The following is a 15,726-nucleotide window of genomic DNA, read 5'->3' on the forward strand; positions in this document are numbered from 1 at the left end:
ATAAATTGGCACCTAAAAAGTGTTGGTGGCCCGGCCAATTTTAATTAAATAAAATTATTTGAAAGTAGCACTTTACATTTAGAGCTTTCACTTCTAAAATACAATGCTGCTCAGGCAGGAGTATGTAGGTAAAAAGATTTCAGCTAACAGAATCTCCATTGAGCTTTTGTGAAATATTTTGCATTAAATTACAGCTATGGGTTCCCCAAATAAGCCATCTTGGAAGTGTATTTAAAGAGAAAATACAAAGAGTGTATGACAGAAAATATTAACAGCCTACCTAATATATGTTCTTGCTTTCCCATAACAGTATCCTGATATTGTTGCCAACAGCTATGTATCTGTCTACAAAACTCTCTCTCAGCCTCTTTCCAAAGTAGAGGTGGACGTTGAGATATAAAGAGAGTGTGAGCTCTGGCTGGTGTAGCTCAGTGAATTGAGCACGGGCCTGCAAACCAAAGTATCATGGTTTGATTCCCAGTCAGGGCACATGCCTGGGTTGCAGGCCAGTTCCCAGCAGGGGACTCACAAGAGACAACCATATATTGATACTTCTCTCCATCTCTTCTTCCCTACCCTTCTAAGGATAAATAAATAAAATCTTTTAAAAAAAGATGAGTGTGGGTATATGGCAGTGGTGGTGTTTGGCAAAGAATGCAATAGGTCATTCTGCAGGCCTTTCCCCCCTTTTTCCCTCTCCGGTGTTTGGAAAAATAACATAATGGCTAGAGCATTAGTGCTCTTTTGCAAACATGAAGAAAACTTAAAGAAAAAAAGCCAGCGTACCAGGTGGCCTAGAGGAATGACAGCGGAAGCATGGATGTCTCATAACTGCCCTGGGGAGAGGACCTTCAAACTTCTTTTGCATTAAAAAAATATATATGTATTCACAGTTTTAAGCTACTTGGTTCTATGCTACCTGCAACTGGACCCACTTCTAATATAGATTGATAGATCCTCCATAGATCATACAAAATATCATGTACTAGCAAATCAAAGGAAATGAAAACCTTACTTAAACAGTCCAGTTAAAAGGCAGACCATAAAATGATAATTGAATACATTGAGCTCTTTCATGTTTTGAGTCAATGCAGTGTCAAATAACACTTTTCTGTGTGTGGGAGGGAGGGCAGGGAGCTGGAGACAGCTTATTGTTGAATGGGGTGGATATAGGGATGGGAATTGAGGGGATACTTATTCTTGGGTAGTTAGACATGTTATAATATTGGGATATTTTTCCCTCTACTTTCCCAAGTGGAAGCATGTAATGTTTGCTTTGGCTAATTACTAGATTTTCTTTTTAAGCTATGCCTGACTCATAGTTTGAATATTATGAATTTATTTGATAATAAGCTTTCCAGGATAGTATAAAGACATCAATTACATATAAACTATATTTCGCGAAACTAGACATAATGATGGTGGAGTAGATCGAAAAAGGACCGTTATTATTGCTTTCAATCTACTACTGAGACTTAATTTTTTTCCTTTTTTTTTTTCAGGATAGAATATTGGCCTGCCTTTTATGTTTTAAATGACTGAGATTTAGGATGAAATCAGGTTTCATTTTCAAGGGGTAACAAAATTTGATGTTTCTTTTATGCTTCACTGATAGAATTCTCCTGGCATCAATAAAATCTTAACATTTGACTTCCTCAGAAGTCTTCCTTCCAGTGAAACAGATAAATTCCTTGTTCTTTGAATTAAGATTATAGCCACCTAACAGGAAGCTTATTGCATGTGTACTTGGTAGGAGTCTTCTGTCAGAAGCTGACCATAAAGAAAGGTTTGTGCTGTCTCTTCTGAAAAGGAAAAGCTTTAAAATTCAAGGTATCCTGTAAGCGCTCCTTCCGATACTTTCAATGCGAGGCAGTAGTCTTGTTTTTCTCTGGGGCACAACTTTCCAAAAGCCTTTTTGTTTTTTTGTGAAGCCTGTAGATTGCTTTGAAAAAGTGATTTTAACTACCGCAGTGCAGGGTTAGCTAGGGGCTGTCAAACCATGTTCCTGGGTTATTCAGATCTAACACTGAGCAAGGTAATAGCTCCAGAAGCTACTAATGGGCCTTGTCCACAGTACTGAGATCATGCGTGAGGATGACCCATACACTTTAAATAGTCTTTCCATCGATTCACAACTCTTTCAAAGTTTAAAATAGGGCTAAGTTGTATGTAAGAGCAAAGTCATAGAACAATGATTTTTTTAACATACAAAGGACATGGTATTTGATTATACCTAAGCCTCTTCAAATGCCAAGATGAATCTAGAGAAAGATATTTGATATTGACTTTTAAAAAGTCCACATAGATAAAATTAATAAATCTTATTAAAGTTTATTTTAGGGATATTGATTTTAAAGTAGAAATACACCCACAAAGAAAGTCCCATGATAAAGGCTAATGTGTAAATTCCTTTAAAACCCGTCGTTACTGTAATTATATGGAGCATTTTACAAGCAACGAGGGACTTCTTTGGATAGATGACTGAAATTTAATCAGTTTCTGGCAGAGGCTGCCCCTCTTTCCCACCTCACATTTCCAAAGCACTATTTCTAGGGCAGACCTGTTCCGATAGTGAAGCTTTGTTATCACATTTGATCTGTCTCTGAGCACTTTCCAAAAGAAAGGTTTCCACTGATCTCCTAGAAGATAAAGGGAAGGCGTGATTGTTCTCAATAGCACATGTTCTTCCTTCTATCCCATTCCATTCTTAGCAAAGCTAATTCAGCTATACAGTCTGGATTTCATAATCACATTGAACATTATGTATGAAATGCATAAAACATCAATGTGCTGACGCTGCCACTGGAGACTATCAGATAAGAAGTAAGCATATCCCTGTTTTACTCGAAGGACATAACTGTTTGTCCTAAACCTCTTTGAAAAGAACGGATTTAATTTCTAGCATTTCGAGTTTTCTTTGTATTAAGTGGCTTAAGCCTACCAGTCTGCTGAAGGGAAATCGTCGTTGGATATGTATTATAGTTTTGTAGGCAAGGAGGAAGTGGAAAAATAATCACAAATGATGAATGTGAAAATTAAGCTACCTTTAGAGTTTATGTTTTAACAAGTTTGAAATCGATCAGTTTATCTCCCAGCTGATTTAAAACATATCTGATTATTTTTTGATGGTTCAAGATGTAATGGTCTGAAAATTTAAACACGATTCTTAGATATAACTTTACTAAAACCGGAGGACCTGGAGATACAACTGTCTGGATGGTTACTTTATTTCTGTTCCGGAGAAAAATAACAGCTCTGAGTCACTGCTTGTTGTTCACGTCTTCATTAATGTGCTTAATATATTTCTGTCCCTAGAGCACATCGATGGTCTTTTTCATTATTTCTTTTGTATTGTAGTTCTTTTAAACTCAGCTTCTTTGAACATAGCTGGATTGCAGCACGACATTTGCGTTCTAGAGATCAATTGATAGTTGTTAAAGATCATGAAGAATGGCCCATTAAAACAGTTAGTATATGACAAATAACAACGTTTGTGTTTAGTGTGGAAATTTATCAACTAGACAGAGCACTTATTCCTGAGACTGGAATGAGAGTCTACTTGAACCAACTTATTAATCACTCAGTGCTCTAGTCTGAACACAGTGTCTTATTAAAAGCTCTGGATATATTAAAATGGAACTCTAATGTGATAGGTACCATCCCTGAACCGCAATCGCAAAGCATACGATTATTACTGAAGACTCCGTCTATGAGAGAGAAAAATAAACCTTTTCTCCCCTTGAGGACAGGAGTATTTTGCCTCAAACCTCTGGCTTTGATTAGGTGCACTGTCTGTCATGGGGCGCCTGGCTGTGCAACCAAGTATTTCTCCTGCTCTCTATCTCAGTTGGGGTCACACATCAAGATACTATGACAAACTTAGAAGCATAGTAATCTCTCCACCTGCACATACTTACATAGACCACACTGCAGAGTCTTCTTAGCTTTACAAAGCTTTTTTTTTTTTTAGGGGGAAAAAGGAAGCATGGCCAATGAGGAGGAAAAATGGAACTAGTATTCTGGCTGACAAGTTGTATTAATTCTCAGTGAGGTCCTCTGAACATAGGAGAAATCCTCACAGCTTCTCATTCTCTGTGCAGCCTGAGAGGGTAGACACCTTTAAGAGCTGTGAGTCATGGGTTGAACGCTCCTGACAACTGGCTTGAATATCATCTTAGATGACAATGCCAATCAGTGGGTATTGATTGTCTGGGAGTACTGAGTGGAGAAGGATGCTTGAGGCTAAGTTTAAGCACAGCAAGAAAGCAAGCCTTCATAAATCACTGACATTTGCAGTAAGAGAGTTTGGGGTCATTATGGAAGAGAACCCTCAGCTTCTAATCTTTGCATGGTGCTGACCCTCACTTACCTGAGAGGGAAGGTATGCACATTTCAGTCATCAGCCAATAGTTGCTTGATGCAACCAATAACCCTTCTGGTGGAAAGGCACCTGGTACATGCCCAGTAGCGACCGACAATTAAGTGGCTTACCAAACACCTGTGGTGACTTAAGTGAGAACCTTTTTGGTTTTCTCCTCAAGGTGTCAACACTTGAGGTCTTAAATTGAAAATAACGGTATTGAAAGAAACTCAAGTTCAGTCTTCCATAAATTATAGGAATCTTTAGAAAAACATCTCCAGTATACTTTAGTCTCTACCAGCATAGCTTCTGCGAGGGGAAACTGAGTCCCTTCTAAGGAAGTCCTCATTTTTTTGAATAGTCTACTTATTAAAAATATGTCTTTTGTGTACTGAGCTGGAATGGACCTTCTAGGCAAATTTAACCTTATGGTCATGGATCTGCTCTTTTTTGAAGGAAACCAAAACAACTCAGCTCTCTCTTCTGACAATTCACCAAATAATCTCCCAAATAATAGAAAAACTGTCTTCACAGCTCTTGTGGTGGCTGTTGTTTGAAAAAAAACTGATCCTAATCCTCCAACTTATTGTGGCCAATGAAGTCAATTGACATTTTGCTTTAAATTTTCTTTATCGTTTTCTCAGTAATTTGTCGAGTTACTCATACTAGAAAATGGTGGTCTTGCATAGCACGGTATCTTCAACTCCACAATCACATTCAGTTCATCATCAGATTCTCTTGATTTATAACTTCTACCATGTCTTTCGGCCTCTCAGTTTTTATTCATTCCCCACTTTCTCCACTTGAGGCCAAGTGACCTTTTATCACTTCTTGCCTGTGTCTTCTGCACCAGCCTCTGAGGCTGATCCTTCACCACCTACCTCTAGCCCGACCAAACACATTTATTCCCAAAGCCAGAGTGATCACTGTAAAAGTAAATCTCTTTTCTCTTACTCTGTGCTTAAATTCTTCTGCAGCTTTTCCTGGCACTTAGAATAAAAGCCTTACCGTGGCTCTAAATGCTATAACAGCCTGGCCTCACATTTGTCCTCACACCATTCTTCCTTACTCATTGATATGCTGTAATCCTCCTCTTTCTCTCTTTTCTTGGTTCTACTAAGCTTTTCCCACCACAGAGGCCTTGCTTATGAGACTTTGCATGTGCTGCTATCGTTGCTTGGAATAGTCTGTTCCCTTATCTTTATTTATTTGATTTAAATATCAATTCTTCAGACAGCCTTATATGACAATATAGCTTTCTTTCTTTTTTTTTATCATCACTTGTTTTCAAATGCACATTTGTGTGATGATTTAAACTCTTGTATCCTTTTCTTGGCTTTAAGGTTCAGTAACAAAGAAGTTACAGATTAGCTTCTTTTTTATTTTCTCTCTCTCTTGATCTCATACTTGAGTACAATGCTTGCCACAGGATGTCAATAAATATTTCTTGAAAGATAGGCATAACAATTATTTATTATATCTCCTCTCCTTTTTTCTAGGCCAAACACATTGATTCCTTTACTATTCCACAATATGGTCATAATATTACCATTTTTAAACCTCTCTCCAACTTGGCCACAGAGTTTTGACACACTGTGTATTTCAATGTTCTCCTTTAAATATAGAGGACTAATTTTAATATGCTAAATTCAATTTAATAATCAGAGACTCTAATGGCACTGTTCTTTCCAATGTCCTTTTTACAATGTCTTTTCATTTAGCCTAAGGTGGTGGTATGCTTTTGTAGCAGCTGGGTCTCACCATCGGTGCTTGTTAAATGTATGATTAACTAAAACCCATATATCTTTTTCTAAGTTTCCTATCCAGAAATCCTCATTCCCATTTAAAGTTGTGCATCTAATGTTTTTAACTGACTTATAGAATTATCTAAGTTACAGTTGTTGATTATTGGCATGTATGCTATTGAGAATCTTTCTCAGGCGTTTTTCCTGTGTAATCTGGATAAGAGTATTTTCTGTGTTTACGTTCAATGTGGAAAAAGCAAGGGCCAGAGGTAGGGCTCTGTATTTTACTTCTTCCTCATCTCCAGGTACACGTCAAGTTCACCACACTATTTGGTTGATAATGTGTATATGATTACATACTATGTGTACTGTACATATGATTCATATATATTTCAATAAGCTTATTTTAAGTTTTAAACATTTTTGGCATTTGCTTTTTAAATGTGTTGGTAAAAGTAGTTCATCCGAATATACAGTCAAAAGCTTTTCATTTCTTTCAGTTTTGAAATAAGTGCTGTGCCTCAACTATTTTAAAATTAATTATAAACAAAAGGTTTAAATTACTAAAGTCTAATACTAACCATATCTTATGAACTTCAGCTACACATCGTTTATATAAATATTAAAAGAATAATTTTTAAAAATAACCAAGAAAGCTTAGAGGACAAAATGGTAAATGGATCTTATTTTCCTCTTTAATTATTGCTTTGTTTAAAAAAATAAAACTAATGAATGCAGTAAAAACACTCGTGATTACTCAACTCATGGTTATTTTAGCCTCTGTAGTTCTACACAAAGGTCCATTTTTTCAGTTCCATTCAGAATGTGTTTGTGGAGCTACAGCTCCATGATCAGCCATGTAGAAATACTATTCTCAAAGGCACGTTGCTACACTTGCCTGCTGGGATCAATGGACGAGAAACGGATGGCATTTTCCTACTTGGATGAGAAATTGATACATTTCACAGCCTCTCCTATCTATGATGCATCTTGTTAAAAATATGGATTTCTGTTTATGATTATGTTGATTCTGGCGAGCTGCAGCAGCACGTGGAGATGCACAAAGTCACTGTTGAGTTTACTAAGGAATTATATTTCAGAGTTGGAAACATAATAAAATTGATGGGGGATAAAATGAGTGGTACATAGAACATAAGGATAGAAGTAGAAGAAAAGAGAGAATTATAGGAGTTAAGAGCTCAAGTGATGCTGAATATTATGACTTCAATAAAAAGAAAACATATTAAAGATTTTCTTCTGTAAATATTCTTTCTAATATAAACTCAATTTTAACAGTTTTAAAATAAAATATAAATATTTTTCTAATATAACTATATTAGAAAGTGTTATTTCTAATATAAACTCAATTTTAATAGAAATTTCAGTAGGTATATTTGCCAGATTATAATAGAAACCCTGGATAGACAGTCCTCTACCACTGCAATTGTTATTAGCAGGGTAACTTCTGCAACTACAACTATGTTAGTAATAGACACCATTTATTGAACTAACTTTTGTGTCTATGGGTACATTAAAAAATCTTATATTTATCTATACAACAACCATGTGAGGCAGGCATCAGTAGGTGTTGGTACTGTCCCCATTTTACAGATGAATATGAGGATTAGGGGCCATTAATTTGCATGAGGATTTATAGCTTCTAAATGGCAGAGCCAGAAATGGAACATAAATCTTTCTTTAAGCTCTACTGAAGTAAGTTTTTGTTACTTTGCCAAATTAGCCACTTACATTGACATTTACTAATGAGAATACGCCAGATTTAGACTTCACTCTTTCTCTTTGTGGAATTATAAGGGACACACAGTGTTGCTGAAATGCAGAGTTTAGAATATAACTGCTGAAAGTATAATAATTGATGTAAAAGGTAGTCCTAAAATCTCATCAATAAACACCAATAAGTAAGTTAACTAATCACTTATTATTCAATCATACAGATGTATTTTCATAATTTGACCATTATTGACCATTTTCATAACCTAAAACACAGAGATCAAGAAAACACAGACCATAGAAATAATAGTGATTTCATTAAAGGCACCCATGTTCTTTATAGGTAGAGAGTGTTTTTTCCTCTTTTGTTGCATGTTAAATACAGTAATCAGAGTTTGAAAAATTTAATAATGCAAATGTGAAAATATGCTTCCTTTAGGTAATGTATATGTATTCATGATACTGGGTTAGCCAAAAAGTCTGTTTTTTTTTCCTGTAAAATAAAAGACATTTTTTTCTTTTCACCAATAGCTTTATTGATTTGGATATTTTGAGTTTGTTGCCTATCTCCCACTATTAGTTTCTAGTGGGTAGAGGCCAGGGGAGCTGCTAAACATCTTCCCATGCATAAGGCAGCCCCATTGCAAAGAATTGTTTGGCCAAAATGTCAATAGTACCAAGAAACTTTGCAAACCACTTTTGACATTTTTGATCAGTTACAGCACCTTCTTCACACACTGCACAAATCTTTTTTGTGTGTTTCGGTTGCATTTTTACCTATCTTGAAATAATAAAGTACAACAGACTGAAAATGTTGTGTATTTTATTCCATATTCCATGTTAAAATGACTGCACAAAAAGTCAACAGTTTTGATAAGACTTTTTTTAAATGCATACTGATATGACAGCCATCACAGTACAACATAAAAAAATTTTTTCAAATGAAGTTAAAGACATCGAAGTATTATTAAAGCCATCATTTGGAAAAACTAAAGAAATTTTTTGGCCAACCCAGTATCTTGGAGTGTCTTCATTAAGATGTATACCTTATTGAAAAAATGTATAAATGCAACCGTGTCATGTTTCATAAACACATGATTGTCATGACTGGTGTGGCTCAGTGGACTGGGTATTGTCCAGCAAACCAAAAGATCACTGGTTTGATTCCTGGTCAGGGTATATGCCTGGGTTGCAGGCCAGGTCTCTGGTTGGGGGTGTGCAAGAAGCAACCAAATGATGCTGCTCTTCCCCTCTTTCTCCTTACCTTTCTTTTTTCCTCTAAAATAAATAAAATTAAAAATAAATAAATAAATCATGATTATGTTTTAAAGCACATTCATCTCTACAGATATAAATAAATATGCAGGCAGACCCCCTATTATGGCTACGTGTGAATTTTTTTTGAAAAAGTAAAACAGCTATATATTTAGTCAAGCAACTAAATATATATTTATAGACTGAATTCATAATGTTTAAAGTAGTATCTTAAGTGTTATTTAGACTAAACCCAAGCATCCTGCACACTATTGCTTCTAGAGCTATTCTAGAGAAAGCTTGACTTCATTCAACAAAAAATCTTAATAGGATATTTATAGCCCACAAAGTACATTAGATGTCAGCAATACAGTTGTTCATACTGAAAATCATACAATAATTAACAAATAATAAGACAAGAATAAACCATGTTTTGCATACTCACAACTGTAAACCTACTTTTGCCCACCCTGTACAGACTACAGTGCTCAGGAGCTTTATAGCTTAGCATGGGATTCAGAAAAGCAAATCAATTGTTAGAATTCAGAGGGCTACAGTGGTGGGTAACACAAAGCTGTGTCATCATAATCAGAAGACAAATCAGCATCTTTCAGAATGAGGGGATTAGTGGCCTGATGGTTCTGGGGCCTGAAGAGAAGTTAGCCAGATGCAGGTCTCAGGATGCTGTGGCGTTGGGTGATGGGGAGAGTGGTACTATTGAATTGAGACACATTATAATAAAACATGTCCCTCTTTTTTAAAAAAAATTTTAAAGCTTTTATTTATTTATCTTTAGAGGGGAAGGGAAGGAGAAATTGAGAGAAATATCAATGTATGGTTGCCTTTCCTGTGTCCCCCCACTGGGAACTAGCCTGCAACCCAGGCGTGTGCCCTGACTGGGAATCGAACCATGATCCTCTGGTTCGTAGGCCCACGCTCAATCCACTGAGCTATACCAGCGAGGGCCCTCTTTTCTATAAGAGAGGGTTTTCCATCCTCTGAGCTACTGAGATTTTGAGCAGGGTGATTCTTTGTTGTGGGTGGAGGTTGTCCTATGTGTTTATTAGCAGAATGCCTGACTTCTACCCACTGGATGTCAGTGCTACTAGCATCTACCTTGCCCCATCCCTGCTCTCTCAACGGAAAATGTGTCCAGATATTAGTCAAGTGTCTCCTGGACAGAAAAATCTACCCTAATTGACAAGTACTTCTGTAAGCCCCCATCCCAAAGATATCTATCTTTGGGTACTAGATTAATTAGCCAATTTCACATTGACCCTCCCCCCCCAAATGGCAAATCATATTTGCATTCTCCAAAGAGGCTCCCTATATGTTTCAAATTGGGATCAGTGAGAGGTATTTATGTGGTTTTCTTATGTACTATCCAACTACCTAAGATCTAGTAATTATAATTTAGGAATTGCCTATTTATAGCTATGAATATTGGTATATACCCATATACATACACTGCAGAGATGTAAATCAGAACATCTCTGATTTAGCCATGACATTTGATAATTATTTAGCTTTTATTCCTGCGTCTTGTCATAAAAAATCATAACTTTACCAAAATACAATCTATATCTTCTGGTGGAAATAAGAGTTAAATCAACATTACAAATACCATGAAATGGCATGAATTCTGAGAGTCTCCTTAAATGGGATGTCTGTTTAGTGAAATTTCATTATGTTCTTCTTTAAACACAGAATAAGCAATGAAAATCATAAAATATGATTGACTTAAAACACAATATATCCAACTTTAATCATTTTCTAAATCCAAAGTTATTTTTAGATGAAAGTAAAGGAGGTCATTTCCAAATCACTTTGTGAAACTTAAGCCTACCCAGAGGAAAGGTAATTTTGTTTGATCCTGAACATCAAGTGAATTTGTTCACCAAAGCATTTATTCCAAAAGGTAATTAAAATAATGTAAAATTGATCCAATATATGTTTAACAAAATTAACTAATTATAATCTGTTAAACCATTTAACCTTTATAGTTCCTGTAAAAATGTTTGACTTTCTTTGGAAAAATAAACAATGTGTTTTAAAAGGTGGTTCCTTCTTGCCTATCTTTTTCTTTCTTTTCTTTTCTTTCTTTTTTCTTCTGGTGGATGATCCTATGCTATCCTATGCTATGATACCAACAGAGCAAAGAGAATAAAAACAATTAAAGGGGAAAAGTGAGATTTCCCCTTAAATCAAGAACACACATGAAAACGAAAAGAAATATAAGATGAAGAAATAAGACTCTACTTTCTTGGCAGGAGTAGTGATTTCTCTTACAGGAAGCATTTGTTAACACCCCTGCTATTCAGACTGAATGTTGGACAAAATTTTGTTCAGAAACTTAGTATCTGTTTGTTTTCAACTGGTTTCCATTTACTCAAATCATTTTCAAATATACCTGAAATGTTTAACAGATTGAAAAAGTATAATTGTCTCAGGCTACATTTATTTTATATAATATATTTCTAATCAGAGACAGAAATACTGAGCGTATGTTAAGATTTGGGGAGGTTTCTAGGGCCCCTTAGGTGTCTGTGATAGGTGTAATACAGTTAGGTAAGAGAAGAAATGTGCGGTGACAGCTCCATCTTTTCAAAAGAACTGAAGAATTAGGAACTACCTCGGGGAAAAAATAGTAGAATGTACTGTAGGTCCTCGGGGACTTGCTAATCCACATCTGTCTATTATTAATTCATTATAACTTACTACTTTATTTGGGGGATAAAATCATCACTCATGTCACTCCTGAAACCAAAAGACGTAAAAGACACCTAGTGGTTAATGGTAATACAAGTAACTGTCACTGCTACACACCGACAAACAAACTATACCCTGGGCAAAAAATTCAAATATTTTTGATCACAGTGAAGCAAGTCACCCATTTTACTGAGGTTAATTTGTTGACTCAGGATTTCCACTTATCCAATAACACTGAATCACAGGAACAAACCTCTACATCTAATCAGATTTTTTTTATTGAATTGTGACCTTTAATCCACTTTCTTCTTGATTATGAATGACAGTGACCTTTATCTAATGTAAGGCAGTCACTCTGATGCAAAAATATGCAAACTACACATGTAAATTCTGAATCAAACTGAAGATGTGCATAATCTGCTGGGGAGAAGTTATTTCAGAAGACATTTATATTAAGGTTGAATGAGGTATTTGAGAGTAAGTGAATTAGTCAGCAAACAAACGGTTGGTAGGAAGAGTTGCAAAGACCAAATGCTGTTTATATTTTCTCAGCTTCTATTTAGAAAACTGAAATGTCAATATACATATCAATTTTTATTATTCTACTCAGCATTTCATGGCATTCAGGAAATGATCACAATGTAATAGAGCCAGACAAATTTATTTTTCAGAAGGGTTGGCAACCCGTGCCTGAATATTCAATTAATTTTCATTTTGATTCATTTTTTGCTGCACAAAAACCCTGTGAAAGTCAGGCACGGCACATGTAGCCTATTGACTTCCTGATACTGTTTTGTCTCATTGAAGAGAAACTTCTTGTCCAATAGCAGCTGGCAATCAGTTGTGTTTCTAGGAAATACTTAGTTACTACTATCTCAAATAGAAGAGGTAAAGCAGTAAAAGAAGCCTGCTTGCATTGAGCATTGGATAAACAAACATCCTCTACTAGACCTTCCTCTCTGGATTACCCTTCTTTGCACGGGCTTTTTCCTTTTCCCGTGGACTAATACAAATGGTTCTCAGCTAACCTTAGTGAGGGCAAACTCTGCCCTGAGCACAAACTCAAACACAGCCTAATCCTGTAATCCACTCTCCTCTTCCTCAAGCCATTCCACCCTATGCAAAGTTGCTAATGCAGACTGGACATTGGTGCTTCTCACATTACACTTTGTTTTCTATAGATACAAAGCTACCAAAATATGAGTATATTACGTGTGCCTAAAACACGAGTCACATGTCTGCATTTTATTACATACATTTATATATGGGTTTATATAGGATAAAGATTATGTCACAGCAGGAGACCATTGAGAGCATTCTGCTGTCAGAACCTCATCACACTGTACCTGGCCAGGGCTTGTACTTTTCGGATTAACACCAGGGGGTTGTCAGATTGCTATCTCTGAAATAAACAGATTTACCCTGACAGATAATCAGCATTTTGAACTGCCTAATACATGTTTATCTTCCACTATTGACATAATTACACTGAAAGTGCACTTAATATAATCTTTCATAGGAAATTAAATAGGTTTTAATGATACGCTTATAATGGATTGGGGACAGAGTTGAGGGAGAGAAATATTGCTACTAGATGTTTTGGGAGAACACATGCATGAAGCAATGGTGAGGGAATCAATGAACATCAGAAAACAATCAATGACAGTCTGTGTTTAAGAAATTCATTTACATAGTTTCCAAAGAAATAAGAAAAATCTTACAAAGCTGTGAAATACACTCCTGATTTTTGCCCATCTTGCCTGATTCTTCTTTTCTTCTAATATATGCTCTCTGCTCACCTCACACATAGAAAAAGCTAAAAATTAGGGGGGAAATTTTTTTTAGTTGGATTTTATGGTTGACTAATTCATAGTCAACTCTTTTAAATGTTCTCAGTCTTGCTTTTGAACTTGGGTCTGGAAGCTCATAGTGTCCTGCAGAGATCCTACCCAGGGGAATAGCCAGCAAGCTGTGTAGCCAGCGCCCTTCACCCCTGTGCCTGGGGGCGCTGACAGGCATGCCCTCTTAAAGGCCATAGAAATTAACTCGTGTTGGTTATTAGGCATCGGGTTTTAAGGATATTAAATCAGGGCCTCAGAAGCAGAGGTAGGTAAAATATTAATTTCAGTCGAAATTATAAATGTAATTCCTGGATAGGAAACATCTTTTTTTTTTTAAAAAAAAAAAAAGGATTTGCTATGCAGGGCTATGATCNTTTTAAAAAAAAAAAAAAAGGATTTGCTATGCAGGGCTATGACCTGCCTCAGTGCCACGTGAGAAGACCTGGGTTCCGTCAGACCACCCTCAGATGCTCTGCTAGTGACAGGATTAGAGCTTTGTGGTCCCATGAATCTCTTTTTCTTTTCTCAGGTACAGATTGAAGTTAAGCCATGAAACATTTAAATATGCATGTCTGTGAGTGGGATCCAAGGTAATGCAGATTTGATTTTGAACAGAAAACAAAATAAATATGGGGAAGTGCTGTTTGGTATCTTCTGTGAGCTCAGCCTTGTTTGGGTGTATAGCAGATATTATTTTATTTTTTTTACCATAAAACTGAGAAGTGGGTATTCTTGTTTCTAGTTTCAGATGAAGAAACTGAAATTTAGCGAGATTAAGCAACTTCCCCAATTACTGGGGTTCCAATTCAGGTCTGTTTCTCTGAAGCTTGTGCCCCTTCTGTTTCATTATGCATCCTCTGTGTATTCAGTTCCCTTGATTTTAAATTTTTATTTATTGAATTTAGAGGGAGAAAGGAAGGGGGTGAGGGAGTGGGGGGAGAGAGAAATCGAATTGTTGTTCCACTGTACTTATGCATTCATTGGTTGATTTTTGTATGTGCCCTGGCCAGAGATCAAATGGGTGACTTTGGTGGATTAGGACGATGATTTAACCCACTGAACTACCAGGCCAGGGCAGTTTATATGATTTTAAATGCCTTTGATTTTTGTCTTCCAATCAGGGTTGTAAACTTTAAGCCACGGCCTTATTTAGTTTTTCTCAATTAGTAATACAGATTCAGTCACCTGCAGGCTGCTCTGTCTCTCTTTGAATCCAGCGAAATCCCAGTAGCCAGCTTGCAATGGCTTTTTACATACTAACCAGAAGGATTTCACAAGTGGTCTTTAATATCTCCATGGCTGAGGGCTGGAAAATAGAATGACTGAGAGCTGGGACAACAAAATGTCTCTAGCATGAAGCCAGCAAACCCCAATGGGGAGGCACAGCCATGGGTTTAGCGCCTTGATCTTGAACCTTCAGAGAAACTGGGAGATTTCTGTTTCCTGAAGGCTGGGGCACCCAGAAGAGGAGCGATGAGCAGCCCTGCTTTCTACCCAGGCTGATGATCCCCAGACGGCTCTCCACGTTTCCCTCCGGCCAGCACGGCTTTCTGCAACCCGAGTCCCTAGTTCGGGCATCAAAGGAGTTTTCCAGGATGGCACTGGCTGAGACTCTATCTTCGGAGCCGCCCTGGAACCCCCTCCTCTGACAGAGTGCATCTCCACCCTGCTTCGGTGCTGATGTCTGCCTGAGTAAGACTGGATTTGACAACTTCTTTTTTAGAATTTGACTTGTGGTTGTAAACTCTCTCTGTGGGATTTCTTATTAGAGGGACTATTTTATAGTTTGCTTTAAAAGCCACCTTATATCCCCTTTGCTTTCATCCTTACTAAGGACCTCAACCCTACTTAACATAGGCGTTCCCAGGCAGCCAAGGCTTCAGGCCCAAGAATAGTCTCTCTTGAGATTAATTATTATTTCTATTCAATTTATGGGGCATGGAGGTTTAATGACAGAAGTTAAAAAGCTGTAAACTGTGATTAATAAGAAATTCCAAACTCTGAAATCTTAAAATCTTCTAAACCCTCCTCTCCTCGTCTCTCAAGATATCTCTTCCCCATTCTTTCACCATCTTCTAAATGGCCT

The sequence above is a fragment of the Sturnira hondurensis genome, unplaced genomic scaffold (genome assembly GCF_014824575.4).
Source record: "Sturnira hondurensis isolate 20B ecotype Veracruz unplaced genomic scaffold, ASM1482457v3 Scaffold0013063, whole genome shotgun sequence".
Lineage (NCBI taxonomy): Eukaryota > Metazoa > Chordata > Mammalia > Chiroptera > Phyllostomidae > Sturnira > Sturnira hondurensis.